The sequence below is a fragment of the Anopheles merus genome, chromosome 2R (genome assembly GCF_017562075.2).
Source record: "Anopheles merus strain MAF chromosome 2R, AmerM5.1, whole genome shotgun sequence".
NCBI lineage: Eukaryota > Metazoa > Arthropoda > Insecta > Diptera > Culicidae > Anopheles > Anopheles merus.
Window position 1 is genome coordinate 26,666,892 of NC_054082.1, and position 17,819 is coordinate 26,684,710.

The 17,819-nt window shown below is 46.7% G+C and overlaps 1 protein-coding gene across 3 annotated transcripts in view; it reads left to right on the top strand.

Annotated features, from left to right (window-relative positions):
- The window catches only part of LOC121588918, a 137,898-nt gene that overhangs the window by 17,899 nt on the left and 102,180 nt on the right, over window positions 1–17,819 (top strand). The gene's annotated exons all lie outside the window — the stretch shown is intronic.

Consider the following 17,819-nt stretch of genomic DNA (forward strand, 5'->3'; position numbering starts at 1 on the left):
TGTGTTGCGCCGTCGCTCGACAGTTAATTACACATGCACCCGGGTCCTTTCCGGGCCCACGGGAATCGAAAGGAATGCCGGTACTGGAAAGTGGTGTGAATAATGCCAAAACAACGCCACAAAGTCGTCGACTGTCACTCAGATATCGCGCCATTTAAATCAAACATTCCGAGCGGTCTGGATGAAGCCGGATTGCCATGCTGCAGTCACTGCCCTAATTGAGTTATCGAAATGGAAATGCACACACACAAACACACGCCGACATCAGCAAACCCACACACACAGTTGGGCAATATTTCGAGTGGCGGTGCATCATTTAGCAGCCCTGCCAATGCACGTGTTTGGCTTAGGCGACCCTTTCCTCTGACGGGCATATTTGATTAATTCGCGTGTGAAAATCAACAGTACACAGAGAGCGGGCATTTTCCGGTAGCAGAAACGCGCACATACACACCACACACCCTTTAATGGTCAGTTTTGTTTGAGTGTGTTCTACCAAAACCAAGCCTACAGATAAATAGCGTGCAATAGGGCCGATGCTGCTGCTTTTCTTGTGCTTGTTTGCCCTGCCACCTAAAACTGCACCTGGAAATGTCTCCACTCTACCGATACCGATCTAATAAATCGTAGCAGCACGAATGCGAATCTCGAAAATCACGTCGAATTTCGGCTGCTGCTGAGCCTGCTGCTGCAGCAACCAGCGAACCGTCGCAAAATTCAACAAATCATGAACAAACAGCCATATATCTTACCTGATCCGATGCACTGCAGTATATCGGCCACTTTTGGCCTGTGCTCGGGGTGAGGTGTATGTGTGTGTGTGGAACAGACAGGCAGGTCAACATCTGTTTTGCCGTGACCTGGCCTCTCATCTACGCCACCCCTCTTGCACCGCTTTGTGCTGCAAGGGATTTTCCTTTAACTGGGCCCGCTGCTGCTGGCCCGAAATTCTGCTTCATCGGAGCGGACAATTTGATTTAATATTTGCTGTTCGTTTTAACCTTTCACTTGTGCGGGATTTTCGCAACCCCAACGCTCACTACCCGCCTCACTAACCACCTTCCATCCACCCACCGCTCCTATCCTGCATTGGCAATTTCGCAGCGCCAGGGTTGCGAAGCTGCAGCGCCAGCCCGTCAGCAGATTTCGCCAGACTGCATTTTATGGCCGGCTATATTTGTTTGGTGCAAGCCGGGACCGGTAGGGCAAATGGGTTGTGTTTGTGCACAGCGTTCGGCAGAGAGTTTTGGGGAAGTGGGCAACTTTTTTGTCGACAAAAAAGCAGTGGTTTGGTGCCGGGCACAGTAGGGCAAAACGTTGACAAAAGCAGAACAAAATGTCGAAATCGAAATAAAACATTCTTCTGAATTTGTGGAAAGATTGTTGCTTTAAGTAATTTTTAAAATTATTATCAGCCTAAACACAATAATTGAAAATTATTCTTTCATTTCAACGTGTTCAAAATAACCAGTTTTGAACTTGTAATTTGATTTTTTAATATTGTCATCGATTTTTTCGTAGCACTGGTTTTTTCCTAACTTATGTACTGCCAATATTTTCACACGAAAAAAGGTTCTATTTAATTTAAACATATTTTAAAAAGAACTATTTTTTTAATATGATGAAAGCTCTTAAATAAAATTCAACCACCAATATCCTCACTGTTGCTTCGATTGCATCGTATTATTTTCCATTATTTCGGTATCTAGAGACGGAGGTCAATGCAATGCCTTCAGTTATACCGATCTGCCAATGCGCTCCTCGACCTTTGCGTTTATTCGCTTAGCCTGCTAAAAGCTGACGAACGCGATAATTCAGAAGGCAAACGAAGCCCGTCCCGTTTCGAACGATGGGAGCTGTGGGTCCATTTTATTCCATTTCCCATATAGATCCGGTCTGTTGACGGTTTTAGCGTCTGTCCCTTAAAAATCTGCCGAAAAGCAGATTTTTTGCTCAACTTAGCATCCATTGCCGTTGCCCGAACTGTGCTAGCCCGAGCTGCTTGGTGACGAAAAATTGTGATGAGGACGCGTTGATAAGCTGTACGCGTGTGAATATGTGCATGTGTGTGCGTGTGTGCTACCGTAAGTTGAAAGCCCCTGTACGTGCACACACACACACACACTGTACGAAAGGGTGGCTCAAAGCATGCCCGGAAGTACGTAAATATTGCTGATGAAAATTGTTCCCACTTACGGTTGGCTGGCTGGTTCGTTTCTTTCCACCCGGACGTGCTTCGGTTGCCAGAAAGCAAGGGGGTGGACGTGTGTGCCGATGTCTTTCCTGTTGCCTGAGTTAGGCCTGTGAGCTAACGAATGGCCTGCCAGCGCCGATCACATCATTTCGTTTTCTGATGATCGATAAATGAATAACGAATCATCTGCGTGCAGCTGTGTGTTGGGTCTTTTGATTTGAAATGTTTCCAATGTCTAGCGAGCGGGCATACGCGGGCAACGCACCCTTCCGAAACACGTGCCCGTCCTTATTGGTAGGATGATTTGCCGTACCGTTGTGTTAACACATTATTCATCCGCTTGTTTGCATAATTAATACATACCTACTTGTTTACCAGGCAGGATCGAAACGGGTGGCAGAATTTATCCTTAGTTGCTCTCGCTGACTGAATCCTTTCGCCGAAGCCATAACCCACTTCCTGCTGATTCCCTCGTTAGCCGAGCGGCAGTGGTACACGCTCGATTCACTTTGTCTCATCGAAACTTACTCCTCGTACGGATAATGTTGATCCCTTTTTTCCTTCGTCTTAATTTGCTCAATTTGCTATTTAATTATAGATTTCGTGAAACCTTTCCATTGCCATCGCACTGCACAGTGAGCTTTCAGCAGGTGAACATATGTGAGCAGTAATCTTTCCCGGAAGTGTTTTACTCCCCTCTTTACGGTGTCATGGCTGATTGGTGTAGCTTTTTTTGGGAACAGATGTTGTCTGGACGACTGAAGTGAAGCGAATGTAAGCTTCCAACTATTTTGGCTTATGAGCAGACGTTTTGCTAAGTATTTTCTGCGTTATTTTAGACAACGCGATCCTCAAACTGGTCTTGTCAGATAAGAATTCTCAAGGATTTAATAACATTGAATGGTTCTGCTATTTATGCCTTCAAGAATGTTGTTTATCTGTCCTATTTTTGTGAACAGATTGTCTTATAATTGCACTGTACAGCTTATAGAGTCCACCATCACAGACTTTAACGCTCATTGTAATATCATGAAGCGAGCTATATTAAATTAATGTTGTAGAGCTAATTAAACAACCTTTACGGGGATTTTAAGGGACCTTTAGGGACTGAAGGTATGTAATGGTGGATATCTTTTAAAATATTTTTTTATCAATAATTGCAACCATAATGGACACAATGGTCTAACAAAGTATCAGAAAAAAAATGATACCGAGAATGAGATACGTTTTTCAATTCTTAATTCTCCAACGTTACTACTTCCTCGAGTGCTACAATTTAACTCGCCAGCTGTAAAAACCCTAAGGTAAACACGATGCTTACGAAAACTACCACGACAGATGAAGGAAAACGAAAAAAAAACAGATGTAAACCACAGAACCATTCGCACCAGATAGCACTCGCGGCAAAAATGATGACGTGCTCGCGAACGTGCGGCCGACATTGATTGATTTGTTCGTTAGTGTTATTCAATTGCCCTACTCCGCACGAGCCCGAGCGCGGAAAGGCGAACAAACTTTCCACACACCCAGAGTTTACATTCCATTTGTCATCAATGTGTGCACCTTCGGCCCCATTACGCCTGATCCTTTTCCCCCACTCACGTGGTTGCGTGCAAAATGATGAATTTTCCCTTCGAGTGTTTGATTCGTTCGGTTCGGTAGTTTGGCTGGTCCCGTACTTTCCTGCATACTTTCCTTTCGATCGTACTAGCTCTCTCATTCTCGCTCGCTTTCTCGATGTGCTTCAATTTTTCTTTTGCCACCACTTCCCGCACACACACGTTGCTTGCGTTGCCCGACGATTCTTTCTGCTCAAAAGTACCCATCTCAAGTACGAAAAGCGCACCTTGAATCGGGTAACGAGTGTCGGTTGTTGGAAATTTCATTTCCACTTCGGCTCCCTCTGCGTTACAATTTCCTGTGTCACTTAGCCACTGGCGGGGACGAATGATGGGCAAGGAGGGCTGGTTTGGAAAACTCTTTTCCGAACCGCGAACATGGCAGGCTAAAAAGTCAAGAGCGTGACACATTTTGATTGGAAACGTGCACTCGGTGAGCAGAATGGTGAAGTATTCGCGTGTCTTTTTTTTATATTTTTCATTCAGTCTTCGCTCATCATTTCCTATCTTGCCGCCTTCAAGTGGGCGAAACGAATCAATATGCGCTCACCTCACGAAAGGGAACGAAGGATGGGGCGTGCTGCAAAAAAAAAACACGTAGAATCTGTCAAGAGTTTGCTCACTAACCGCATTAATTTTCCCAACCGGAAACTATTCACCCGGGCTAGACTACAAATTGAAAACTTCCTTCCTGGCCGTGTTCTTTGCTTCTTGTCTTGCTCATTCGAAAACGGAACAGCGTATCAGGTCGGCGCATGTGGAAGGATATTGAGCAAGAGTGGTAGAGCAAAAGCGATACAATTTTCCTTAAATAGATGCAGAACTTTTGCTACACTTTTTTGTTGTCTGCTCCATCCATACCTCGCTCGTACGAGCCAACCTGTCGAAGAGTATCAAAACTCAATTCACCTTAAAGCCGGCTGCCACTTATTGAAATACCAATCAAACTTACCAAAGCTGGCCCAATTCACAGCCCTCTTCGAAACGCGCTTTCCCACACAGGCACACACATTCAATCGATCGATTGATCCAACCCAGCCTCTCGGATGCATGAAAAGCCCCCGTTGGCGAGAAGGATTTTGGAGCCGATGGGAGGAAGCATTCTGGCTGCTGCCACCCAGCCAGCCCTGCCAAAAACGATGGCATTGTTGCTCGGGCGCTTGTGTCTAGTTTTGGCGTTGTTTTCTTTCCTGCTTTTTGTTTGCCCCTCCCTATCGCCACTCGCCTTGCAGCACCCGGCAAAGCTGAGTTTTGGCAAATATTTACACTAAGCTACACACCCTCACGTGATGCTAGATAAAAAAAGGATTGCAGATCGCTTCGGTGAAGGCACCAGAGCAGGCAAAGGGCACCCGCGTGGGCGTGCAATCGAATCTCCAATCACAGAGCGGCGCACAGGCTCTGCGCCTTATTTGTGCCAGGCGCCAGCACCGGCTCCGAGCGCTTGCCCCTGGCTGCTTATTGATCTCTCGCCACATCACGAGCTTCCAAATCAATTTCCGTTTGGCAGGTTCATAAGCTGCAGGATTCGGCACCGAGGGTTCGCAACAGTGATCCGTAAGCATGGCTGCTTCTGTGCGGTACTGTACGCTGTACGGATTGGATATGCGCCGATGTCACACACATCGTTCCGAACGACCGAATCATTATCCGGAGCGTGTACGAACGGGCCCAGGTTTGCAACGGGTGCTGATGGGTATTGGTAGCTCAAACGAATTGTTATTGATTTGCAAGTGCTGGCGAGGCTGGCGCTACTGCTAGAGTATGCTTGGTTGGCTGAAACGTATGATTCCAGCAGTTCGGTTTCATTGCTCAACGTCCCAATGGGTTGGTGCAAGAATACTACAGCCAGCTAGCACACACACACAAAAGTTCAAGTTCGAGCGGCTTGCTCTCCTTTCCGACCCACCATTAAAGACCATTTTTCAACGGGAAAAACTTCAACGGGTTCGGGTGATCGTTAGTGACAGACAGAAATCCTTTCCCAGCGTCTGGACGGTTCTGGGGCGACACCAACTTTGTATGATTTATTGTATCTGGTGGAGCAATCGGAACAGACCTGGATGAAACCTCGGAAGCAGAAAGGTCGACCCAAGACGATATTATTTGTGAGGCAAATATACTTAATTATGGCCATTCGACGCAAATGCGACTAGCAAATGGCAGCCATGTGAAGGGGTGTGTTTCGTCTCGTTGAAGGATTGTTAGATATTAACGCGCTGTTTGTAATCTTTCATGCAGTTGCTAACAATCAAAGCTATAGAAAGTTCATATCAACAGCATCTTCTTGGAAGTTGGGTGGATGAAACACTGTAGAAATAAGGTTAAATTATGCAACAAGAATAAGCTATTATCATTATTGTTACTTCGTGTTGCACACGGAGTTTTTAGTTAAAAAATAAAAATAAAAAGCATAGCTCGTAGCTCAAAGAAAACTTAGAAGAAACTAATTAGTTATATGGCCAGCTATTTCTAAACAAATAAAAAAACACCAAATTGAAGTTGAAGAGCTCTTATAGTGTCAATATCATTTCATTTGTCACGATTTATTACCCAAAACTTCTTAACTAAACGAACGTAAAGTTCTATCGTCATGATGGCTACATTCTGGCCGTTTTTGAACACAAAAATGATGTTGAAAACGTAAATAGACTTTGCCAAATGCATTTAATACTCATTTATTTCAAGGACCACTTTTTTCCATTCCAAACAGCCCTGTTTAAAGCCTACCCAACCCGATCTCTTTCATTCTGTTGCTTTAACATCCTTTTATTTACCCACAGGAGGTCAGAAGATGTTCTCTTTGCACTTTGCAAGTTCAATTGAAGGCTACTCAACCTTGTGCCAGTCTAGCGAGCGCTGCTTAAATTTGAACAGCACTCTTGAAGAAATTCAGTCCACAGACAGCACCCCAAACCCTTGTTTGTGGTCGAGTTATATTGACACTGTCAGCATGATTACCGTAAAATGTTATCTAGAAAAGCCGGCAGCATCTGCCAAAACAATTCACTTTCATTTCAACATTTTCGTGCCCCGCCTGTACGTCGCTACGCACCGCTTCCGATCGTGTACGATCCAGTTGCACGCTGCACTGCACGGAGGTAAGATGGCCCGAGGTCATCCTTAGCAAAAGTGTCCGCCTCGCATCGTGCGGCAGTGGTGCAAGATCGAAAAGCAAAAGCGCAAAAGTGGATGAAGATTGCACCGTTTGCACCCCAGCAAATACTTCAAACCCAAGAGTATGTGTGTGTGTGTCTGTGTGTGTGTGTGTGTGTGTGTGTGTGCTTTGTTTGCGCTTTGTTTGAGGAGGAATGTTAGTTGCAAACTGGCTACTTCTACTTTCCCCACATTCCGCGCGTCCGAATGGCATCGATAGCAGGTTACTTCTTGCGCAGAGCATCGTTTACTTAAAGATTGTTTGAATAAATTGTGCGGGTTGCTGCAGCAAACTGTCTTGCGTTCCCAATTTAATCTACCGCCCTGTGGCGCCGTCCTGAAACACTTTACTGTTCTTGAAAGGTTTCCCTGCTAGTGACGTTGTTGTCGTTGCTGGTGCTGGTGGTCCAACAAGAGCATCGCCCGTGCGCACAATCTTCTTCTTCGAGGCGGGACTGGGCCGTGTCCTATTTGCAAAGTGCACCGTGCTTGACAAAGAATGCCATCAAATGGTAGACGATTGCCTTAAATCTTGATTCGTGCGGAAATCTCCAGTTACCGCAAGTGCGCCCCCGCCCCCACTCGCACAAGTGTTGCACATCTTGGCACAAGAACAAAGGCAAACGGCAGTCGGTCCTAGTGAAAGCCTACGGGCACTTGACGGTAAATGGGACACGGTACACGGTAAACAGCGATCGGTACCAAACGAGCCGCTCAAGACACGAACAAGATGGGCATTTATTTGAGTTTTACTTTGCCCGAACCGTGGCCAAAGGTGTCGTACCTTCCCTACCGCCGAAGTTGAAGATCTTGAACTGGAGAAAAGTTCCAACCACCCCGGCACCAGCAGGCCCAATTGCGTCCCAGGGCAAGCACCCTTCTTGTCTGCACCCTATCTCTCTTAGCCTTGCCACCTTGCTCGACATAAAACTGTTCGCTTTTATTCCCGTCCAAAGTCCACCCGAGCTAAAGTGAGATCTTTGCTTGCCGCCGGGAAGGAGGCAAGGTGGAAGTGATTTTTCTTCAAACCCCCCACGTACTGCTACACTTTTACGACACAAAACGGCCTGAAGATGCTTTGGCTCGGAGCACAAGCGAGTAAAGCAAGGGCAGCAGCAGCAGCAATTGCAAAAGAAGAGACAACAAAAAGCTGCATGAAAGAAAGGACACCCGGACAGAAAGGATAACGCGACGGAACAAAAGCTGAAGCAAACAGCACAGAGAGTGAAGATGCGAAAAAACACACTCACACACACACACACACACAAAACGAGCCCCCCGTAAAGTGGCGCCTCGCAGCGGGACAGTCGAGTGATAAATGAAGAGCTTAAATGGTTTGTTTTATGAAGATATTTTATGAGTGAAAGTTTTTCTCTGGTGCGCATCTTTGTTTGTGTCCCTGTGCTGTAGGACACCTCCTGTCTCCATTCTTTTTTCTTTTTTTGGTTTTGTTTTGTTTGTCCGTTTGTTTGTGTGATGAAACGCTCTCGCTGCTCTTTTCCCGTTCTGGGCGCGTCTTGAAGTGACAGTTTCGGGACAGTCGTTCGGGTTTTCGTATGCGCGTACCTGACAGAACCCTCGGTACTAAACCGTGTACCACCACCATCTCCAACCCACCCAGCTGAGGGGCGATGGGCACACTTACACCGACACTGGATTACACTGCCCCCGGCCAGCTAGTGCCAGTGTCATTTTTGCGTGAAGAGTTACCCAACTTTTCCGCTACCAAGCAAATGGGTGGAACGCAAGGGATGGTGAACGCTGGGGAGGGGATGGTGAGCTGGGCAAAAGTTACAGTCACCCAAATCGGAGCTTCGAAACGAAACGGGTTTGACCGTGTTTAGCCCAATGTTTGGATAAGCGAGCCGAAGTTGGAAAGTTATTATTAAATGCTGAGTTGGGTTGAGAATCGTCGGTGGGTCGAGTTTGCTTTTTTTTTTCATTTTCCCGTCGCTCCGTTCCCGAGGCTATGATACGAAACGCAAACAGCGCACCGAAAAAACAATAGGACCCAACTCTAATCCGTTTCATCCAAATCTTATCCCATGGCTGGGGCCTATCCCTTTAATCCCCATTACACTGTGTGCCAGCGGTGAACGAAGGTGGCGGGACGGTCAAGGAGAGCTAAAGGGGGCAACAAATTTCACCTACGATCGATACTAATTGAATTCATCCCTCCTTTCCCCACCCTGCGTAGCTTCAAGGCACATGATTTGAATGCATAATTTGGGCCATAACACATTGTTGCGTACACAGCGCGCAGCACCGGGCACTGATGCGTATGGAAAGGACCGCTACTTAATAAGCAAAGGTTCGAACGGGGTGAACGAAAAACTGGCCAGCTATATTGGGAGCTCATATAGGACTGGCGTGAGGTGCGAGATAGTTTAAGATCTAGGCAGCAGTGTCTACCCACAAAGGTAGCCGCAGGGGGGACGGGCAAGGGTCATCCGTTTTAATCAGATTTCATTTCAGCATGCAAATTAGCTTACCTTCAAAACTACACGCTCGCCTACCGGGCACTGCTATGACATTTCTTTGTTCTTTTTTTTTGCGTTTTGATCGGAGTAGAATTAAGCTTCGGCTCCCATAACCAAGGCGGCAAGAAATGCTTGCGCTCGGTAAAGGGGCTGCTTGGGCGCCGTTCCTTAATTGGTCCGGGCGGGCTCGGAAACTATCCATTCCATAGAAGACACACCGCTTTCACACGAAGCGTCCCGTAATCCAATGATGCTCTCGATCCCCGTTCCGTTACGAATGTATATTCAATACGTGCAGGTACGCCAGCATCCAACGTAAGATAAGACGATCCAGCTGGGTACGAAACAACACAAATCCATTGCCGAAGCGTATGTAAGCCTGCACGGTACGTGCAAAACCCAATTGCAGCAAACTACCGGTATCTTTCGTCCGCGCTCGGAAGGGCAGACTCAACAGATGATCCCTATTTCGTACTCCGCAGGCGGACACCGTACACGGCAGTGGTCAGCAGTACCTTGCCAATCGTTGGGTTGGTAGGCTGGAAAGAATTGGTTTCAAGTTTATTTACATAAATTACGTGCAGCTGCAGTGCACGACCATGGGGAGCTAGCTAGCTACAAAAAAAAAAAAACATTCCAGAAGGTATGTCCAGCCTTCCCGGGCCAAAGAACAGCCGTGTTCGTTTCAATTTTGGAATGGTCTAAAAGAAGGATTGCGTAGCAAATAGCCTGCCGGGCGGCAAAGAGTCCTACTGACAGCATACACCTTTAAAGCTGTGCTAAACGTTTATTAAACACTCGAAGCGAAACGATGCTGCCGTTCACCAGTGTGCGTTTGCTCCAGGACCGTGGCAAAGACGAAGGACGAGGACGACTTTTGTGCAGCATCATTAGTAGGCAAGTGGTCAGCAGGAGGCATCCTTCCCTGTGATGGCGATCGTTTTGTATCTCGTCCAGCAATCCCTCCCCCATTTCACTAACGGTGGTGCAAGTGCAATCTAAAATATGAATAGATTTGAATTATTTGACGTAATGGATGGAACCGGCGCGTGCCGGAATCCATTTTCCCAGCTTCCATTATGTTGTCAAACATCTGCTTTTGCCAAGGTACGTGTGTGTGTGTGTGTGTGCATGCCAGGTTTGGTTATTGTTTTGCTCGGTGTGGATTCTTTCCGTGCCTTCCGGGCTACGGGCTACAAATCCCTCCCAGGTAAGCACTGCGGCGAAGTCCATCCATTGCGCACGATTCGTCCCTCCCCGTCGCTTGCCGCTCGGTGCGCCCTATCACCCTATCTTGACTGCCGTTTCTGTTCCGTCGTACCGCATGAAGGATTTAGTGCAGCTCAGCCGGTGCGATGGATGGAAAGTGCATTCCACCGGCCAGCGAGAGGGATCTCGGGTACCACTAACCCTAGTACGTGATGATCCGCGCGACACGGAACGATCCTGCCGCAGGTTTGAACGTACACGGTCCACGGTTACGTTTGCCAGCCGCTCTACGGCCGGGGCGTGAGATTCCCGGGAGCATTTGAAACATTGCAAATTTAACTATCGTGACCATTGGTCAGCCGGTGCGCGCACGGTTGCACCGGTTCCGGTGCCTTTCCGGCCCTGCTTTCCGGTGGCAAAAAAAGAAGGGAAGGAATAACGGGCACCGAGCCAGAGTCCCCGAGGGTGCTGGCGAAAAGGGCATTGCTTTGATGATGATGGGGGTAACGCAATGCCTGCTACATTTGTGCCGTTTTTTGGGCAACACTTTCGCTGCACGGTGCACGGGTCCGTGGAGAAAACGGGCTTCCGTGCATCGTTTGCGTGGGTCGGCGTAAAAACTATAGGCTAAATCATTCGGAATGATTCGGAACAGTAGATAAATCGGTGGCCATAGACTGGGATCGCTAAATGCTATGGTGGAGGGCATAAATCACCTATTTCTTTATGAAAATAAGTGAAGATCTCCATCAACTAACCTTAACAACACAACACATTGTTGAAAAACGTGTTGGGGTCAAAATAGTTTTGCTTCAGTTATGTTTACTTGTTTCAAAAGGAATGTTTTTTTAATATTCATTATTTGCATGCTTTTAAAAAATAAATATATTAAATTTAAATTACAAAAACATGATAACAATGATTAAACTATTTTGTTCACGTTTATTATGAAATAAAAGTTTTATATGAAACAAACAAGATTTATAAACCTATTATTCAATAAATGATGTTGTACACGTGCTAGCCCTTTTTTCCTGTTTGGATGAAAAGAGACAAGTTACAGTTTCTATGAATTTATTTTTTTAACTTAAATATATTTTATACCTTATTAAATTGCAATAGCCCTATAACAATTTCTAACACGTTAATATAATTAACTGTATTTATTTTCTTCGTCAAAGTTGAAAACAAACATTAGATTTGTTCAAACATCGATCGATAACGCGCAAAATCTGTTTGCGTCATATAATAATATAAAGAATTTATTTTTGTTATTTTATCAGCATATTTTTCTTACCATTATCTACGTCCACAGCTTGTTCATGGGGTTTCCCATTGTGGCAGCCCACTTTTGGATTTACCTGTCAAGTGGGTGCATACGGTTACCGGTTTCCATGCGCGCACATACACTCACGTACCTCCCCAATCGTTCTCCCTAATACCACCAACTTCGGTCTTCGGTGGTCAAATGGTGATTTTTCAAATGTATATTTTTTACCCACCCTGCTCCCCCACACTTGCATTCTTTTTTTTTTTTTTCATTCCTTTCCTTCTCAGTCACCCGATCGACCCTGGTGTACGCAAACGAAGCGAACTACCGCACCGTCCACAGAGCGAACAAAAACGATTTTCCTTTCGAGCGGGCACAACCATCGAGCTGTATAAAAGTACATCAATATGCAGACTGGAGCGATTACTGCTTTCAGATACGTGAAATGGAATAATAAATAAGCATAAATCCAATGATGTACGATGTGCAACGCCCGCGCCCGAGCGCACGTTCGTCCGTTTCCGGAAGGGAAACGTAGCGAACGTGGGGTAGCGTCAGGGGTCGGACCAAAGTGGAAAACTATCGGATCACACTCGCATCACGGCAAGCGAGCCGCTTTTGTTAAGCGGTGGGAAAAGGTGAAATTAAAATAATTCACTATATCAACGGATTATAACGGCTTTTACCGTACGGTTTCAAGGTGCCGGAGTGTGTTTAACGTATCCCTTTACCATGACCGTGAGAAGCAGGTGTAACTTTCCTGGCTCAAGAGTTTGCTCGCCGTTCGTTCAATCCCACAAACCCACACTATCAGTGACGCTAGTTTAATTAAAACATTTACGACAAATTGTTCGTTGTAACATTTTATTGCCTATGCTACGGGGGTGCGTCAGCCTGCGAAAGTGGGCGCACTAACAAGCTAAAGCAAGCGAGATAAATTTCGCAGCAAATGCTCAACAATTACGGTTCGCATTAGGCAAGCTTTTATCGAATCAGCCGTCCTAATGCGGACAAGTGTACTACAAGTGTGAGCGCCTTTGCGAACGGAATCTCCCTCTCTCCAATCACAAGCGTTCGTACGGACCGTGCACCGAAGTGTTATTCGCTTATCGCGAGTAACAAAATGAGCCCGATCGCTAACGACGGGTGGTCAACGGAAGGAAAAAGGCAAGGAAAGGAATGGCCCACTCAAATGGCCACTCAGCGCTGCCGTTATCGATGGAGTGTGAAATCTTTTTTGCATATTATGGCACATCCAGCCGCGCCAGGACGCTCTTGACCCAATCCAGCCGGACGAGGACCGCGTAGCACAAGTCTTATTCCCTTCCCGTCTTTAACTGGGAAAACTGGTCAAACACACACACACACAATCAACATGAACGCGAGGGGATCGCGAAGAAGCAGAAGCATGATTTTCGTTTTGGCTGGGCGCCATCACAAGCCGCGGAAACAATAGACAAAGGACCGGCGAAAAGAGCGCTCTCGACCGGTTCAAGAAAGGCGAGAACGAAAACTCCCAACGACGTTGGCATCGTGGCAAAGCATGGGAGCATAAAAAAATAGATAAATAAAATATGAATTTCCAAATAAAGTGGATGCGTCCGACGGCCGTACCTTCTTGCCCGGGGAGGTGTCAGCAGAATGAATCGTTTGGGGGGAATAAAGCTTCCCAACCTCAAGCGTACTCTCAAGCGACCGAACCTGGCTGCCGGCAGTGGCGTACAAATGAAAGTATAAATAAATGAATAAATATTTATCCGATAATAGCGCACTCTCGGTACTCAGCGAAAGCTGAATATAGACACACAGACACAAACGACAACACTGTGCTTTTTTGCGTTTGCTAGCATGTTTTCCCAAGCGCACGGTTCTGTTCGTCGTAGAAGACGGAAGCAACATTTCCCACCCTAAACTACGACTAGACTGGAGAGGCAAAGACAGCACATTCAAACGGTTGATCCGCCTTTCCACCACACCAAAGTGATATCAGTGGAGTGGAAAAAAAACTAATACAGCTTGACTCCGTCTTACGCCGCAACCGTTCACAAATGAGCATGAATTATAAAAGGATCTGCCGTCGCGGAAGGCTCCTCTTCGCACGCATACTCGACGGAGGCAAGGAAACCTATTGTGAGCAAAGATTTCATCAAGCACAGATTGCCACTTAATAATACAGCTTCACCGATCAGCAACCGGTGGGGGTAAGTTTCACCGAGGGACTTGTTTGCTACCCCAGCGAAACTGTTGGAGAAACACCACGCGGCCGAAATTCGCGACCGAATACCATTGGAAAGGTGGATAGGAGGATCAGTGGAATACTGCCGCTGGTTGGAATGGTTTGTTGTTTCCTTTTCACAACATTCCTACCTTAATGAGGTAGGTGCCAGCGGTCCATTGCTTTGCATTCAATGGTAGCAAATGCAGCCCCTCGCAAAATGTGTGCACGTGCCAAAAGTCTGTTCACTAACGCCTGACCCAGTTACAAATCGTATCCTGCATTCCTGTACTTGCCCAATGTACTCTAGCCCCCCCCCCCCCCCCCCCCCAGCCAGCATGCCGATGTTGTGTTTCCTGTACTGCTGTTGGTGCTGCATGGTCGGCCATTCAGCACCCGCCACACGTGGTACGGGCACGTACCAACGGACAAGAAACAAACGTATCGGTCCATCTAGCAGCAGCAGCAGCAGCAGCAGCAGCAGTCCGCAAGGCCTCGAGCTTGCCAATAAGCGGTCGGCGCCGGCTAATCACTTAACCAGCGGTATCCCCGGGACAGTTTGAAATTGAAATGTCGCCCATTAATAACGCTGATGCATGTCGTTTGTTCTGTGGGGCGAACCCCGCGGCCCAGGCAGCCGCCTGCCTTTGTCCACTGATGTCTGATGCATACATGACATGCTCCCGCCTGCCACCTGCGGCAACTGCACCCTTCCCGTTTACCCCGCTTTTTCGAGAGCAAATCAGTGTGTGCGTATGTGTGTGTCAACCGTAGGGCACATTGGCTTGAAGATTTCTGGCCACCCTGGGAAGCAAGCGTCGGTCAGCTGCCCTGATGAAGGCATGGCCGGCCGCTTTGCCGTTACACAACACGACACATAAACCATAAGCAAATGGCAGTGCTTCATTGTATCCCATCAGTGCGGTGAGGGAGGGCACAGGTGGCACTGAACAACACCACCACGACCACCACCACCACCATCACCGCCAGTGGTGTTCGGCGACAAATCCAATTTTCTTGTGTCACATTCATTCTCTGCAGCAGGGCGCACGGCCCGTTGTCAGAACAGTCGATAAGAGTCTTTCAGCGTGTGTGTGTGTGTGTGTGTGTGTGTTCTGGAGAAACACAGTCGAAGGGAGTAACGAGGACAAGGCGTTTCGGTAGTTTGTAAACTCATTTAAAAACCTCGGGACTTAAACCTTGGTACGTTCTGGCCGTTGGCTGGTACGAGCCACACATGCACGGGTGGAGCAACTATCGACCGAGTTCAAAACAACAACAACAGCAACAACAACGAAAAATGCTAACACGGACGGTGCGCAGTATGTTTTTTTACAGTTCATTGTACCCCTGTCCAATTTGCAAGTGTGAAGGTAAACGAACCAAACTGTTGTGGAAGTGGGTTTGATGCTGCTTTTTTTATTGTAAAACGCAACACAACCCAGTGCAAAAGTTGATGCGAGTTGGGTGGTGCTTGAAGCATAAATCAGTGGAGATGGAAAAGTTTAGAAATTTAAATTGAATTACGAATCAAAGTACACTTCAAAGTGAGTTGATATAAGCTGTGAAATTGTTTCCGGTTTCAATCATTAAATTCGATTGTGGGGATCTCCAGCCACTATTTTTAGAAAGTATAACATATTTTGTTACAGCTAAAGAGCTGTAAATTTACATTTAAAAACCATGAACTAGACATTTATTTAATGAAATTCAAATGCAATATAAAACTAATTACCATTAACCAGAACATAGAGATGTCCATCAGCAAACGCATCTAATGTTCCATGCTAGCGTCACTGACAAAGTGCAACAAACCAACCAAAAACAAAAAAAAAAGACACTCTCACTCGATTGCCAAAACCACACTTTCCTGTCCGTCAAACAAGGAATGACAACCACATTTGAACTGTCAACGAGCGCTAAATTAATAGGTTCTGCCGGAATTATTGTTGCACGAACGATTTACGTCGCTCGCCACACACACATACACACACGCACATCGGCGCTACACAGTTACAGACCACATCAAACGCAGCCTGTCCGATCAGTTGCCCAATCGATGCGGGGCTTTGTTTGCGAATCGCCCTTTCCAATCGGGTAATGCACTAGCGCACTGAATAATTAATTGTGCTCTGGTGCAAAAATGCTTTTCACAGTTTTAGATAAATATTTAGACGAAAGACAAAATGCAAACATACTCCATTCGCAGCTTAGCCCGGCAAGCGTGTACTTTACGCATCACACGTTTGTAGCTTTAAGGCAACATTTCTGCCCGGAAATCGTACGGCATGAAGCAACCGTCAGCCACGCACTGGCAATGGCGTCCCAGGGAGAATTGCCTTCATGGCTCAATAAATAAAGCTGGATAAAAAATTATGACCTTTTTTCAGCCTCTCGCTTCCTTTCGCTTCTCGCTTCCTCTTGATGCTTATTTTTCACATCTCGTTGACGATGGGAGGCATTGGCTGGGGCATGACTGAAATCCCTGCTCTGTGGAAAGGGGAGAAAAAAACGGTGCAACTGTGTGCGTGTGTTTGGAATTTTACATATCCACGCACACGCAGCACCTGTGACAAAATTCCCCCTCTCTGGCAGTCAAACGGCACACAAACAGAGCGGACAATTTATCACCAAGCGCCGAGTTAAACTGTAGCTGCTTTTCGCGTGAAATTCGATCTAAAGGCCCGGGATGCGCATACCCTTTTTTTTTCTACGCTGCCATTTCGAGCCCTAACCTCTACGGGCCAACAATTGTCCTGCGAATGACAGTTACCTGTTCTTTTGTTTGTCTATTTTTTGTTCTGCTTTTACGCTGTAAATCCCATCTTCGTAGAATGACAGTTGTTGATACGTTTGATAAACCTGCCCGGTCAAAATTCGGTCATTGCCGTCGGAATTTCACCTTTGCCGGACATTCGTTCACATTTCGTGAGCAACGCTGCCGCGCGGCAGTGGGGCACAGTTGGAAGGCGATTATGCCCCCCCCCCCCCTCCCCTATTTGCAGAAACCAATAACCGCGCCCGAGCATGATGTAAATTAATTAAAACTACAGGTGCCAAACCCGGGCATGCCGGTCTGCTGGTGCCGGATTGAGATTGGAAAGTATTATCGGCAAGCATGGTGCAAATGCGTCTCCTGCGAGCTCACACCACAGATACCGATTGTGAGCGGAAGCGGTACAGGGTTTACATACCCCACGCGCATGCAACGACCCAACCTTTAACGTCACCATTAACGGCACGACCTCCCCTAGGGTGCACTGTGGGGCAGTGATTTGCAAAGGTACGTAAGCAGGTGAGGGTGTTTTCGCCTTTGCTTTTTTAACGTCCCATTTCTTGTTTCCCCGGCGGGAATGTATGTTTTCATTCTCCCCTTTCCCGATTTTATCATAGCAAGCTAGGTTGAAAGCGTGGCGCTTGTGGCGGCACAATTGAAAGTGACATGAGAGAGAGAGAGAGAGACAGAGAGTGAGAGAAAGATAGAGTGAGAAAGAGAGGAATAAAATCCGGAGGCGTCAAGCGGTGAGATATGTAGATTAAAAATGTGCCATAAAAAGCAGGCATAATTTATAGAAGTTTTTAAATTAAATTTTTACCCCGCAACGATGGGCATGTGCGTGGCGCCACATGCCTCAACATCATGATTACGCTGTCAGGAAGCCAAGCACCGGGAAGG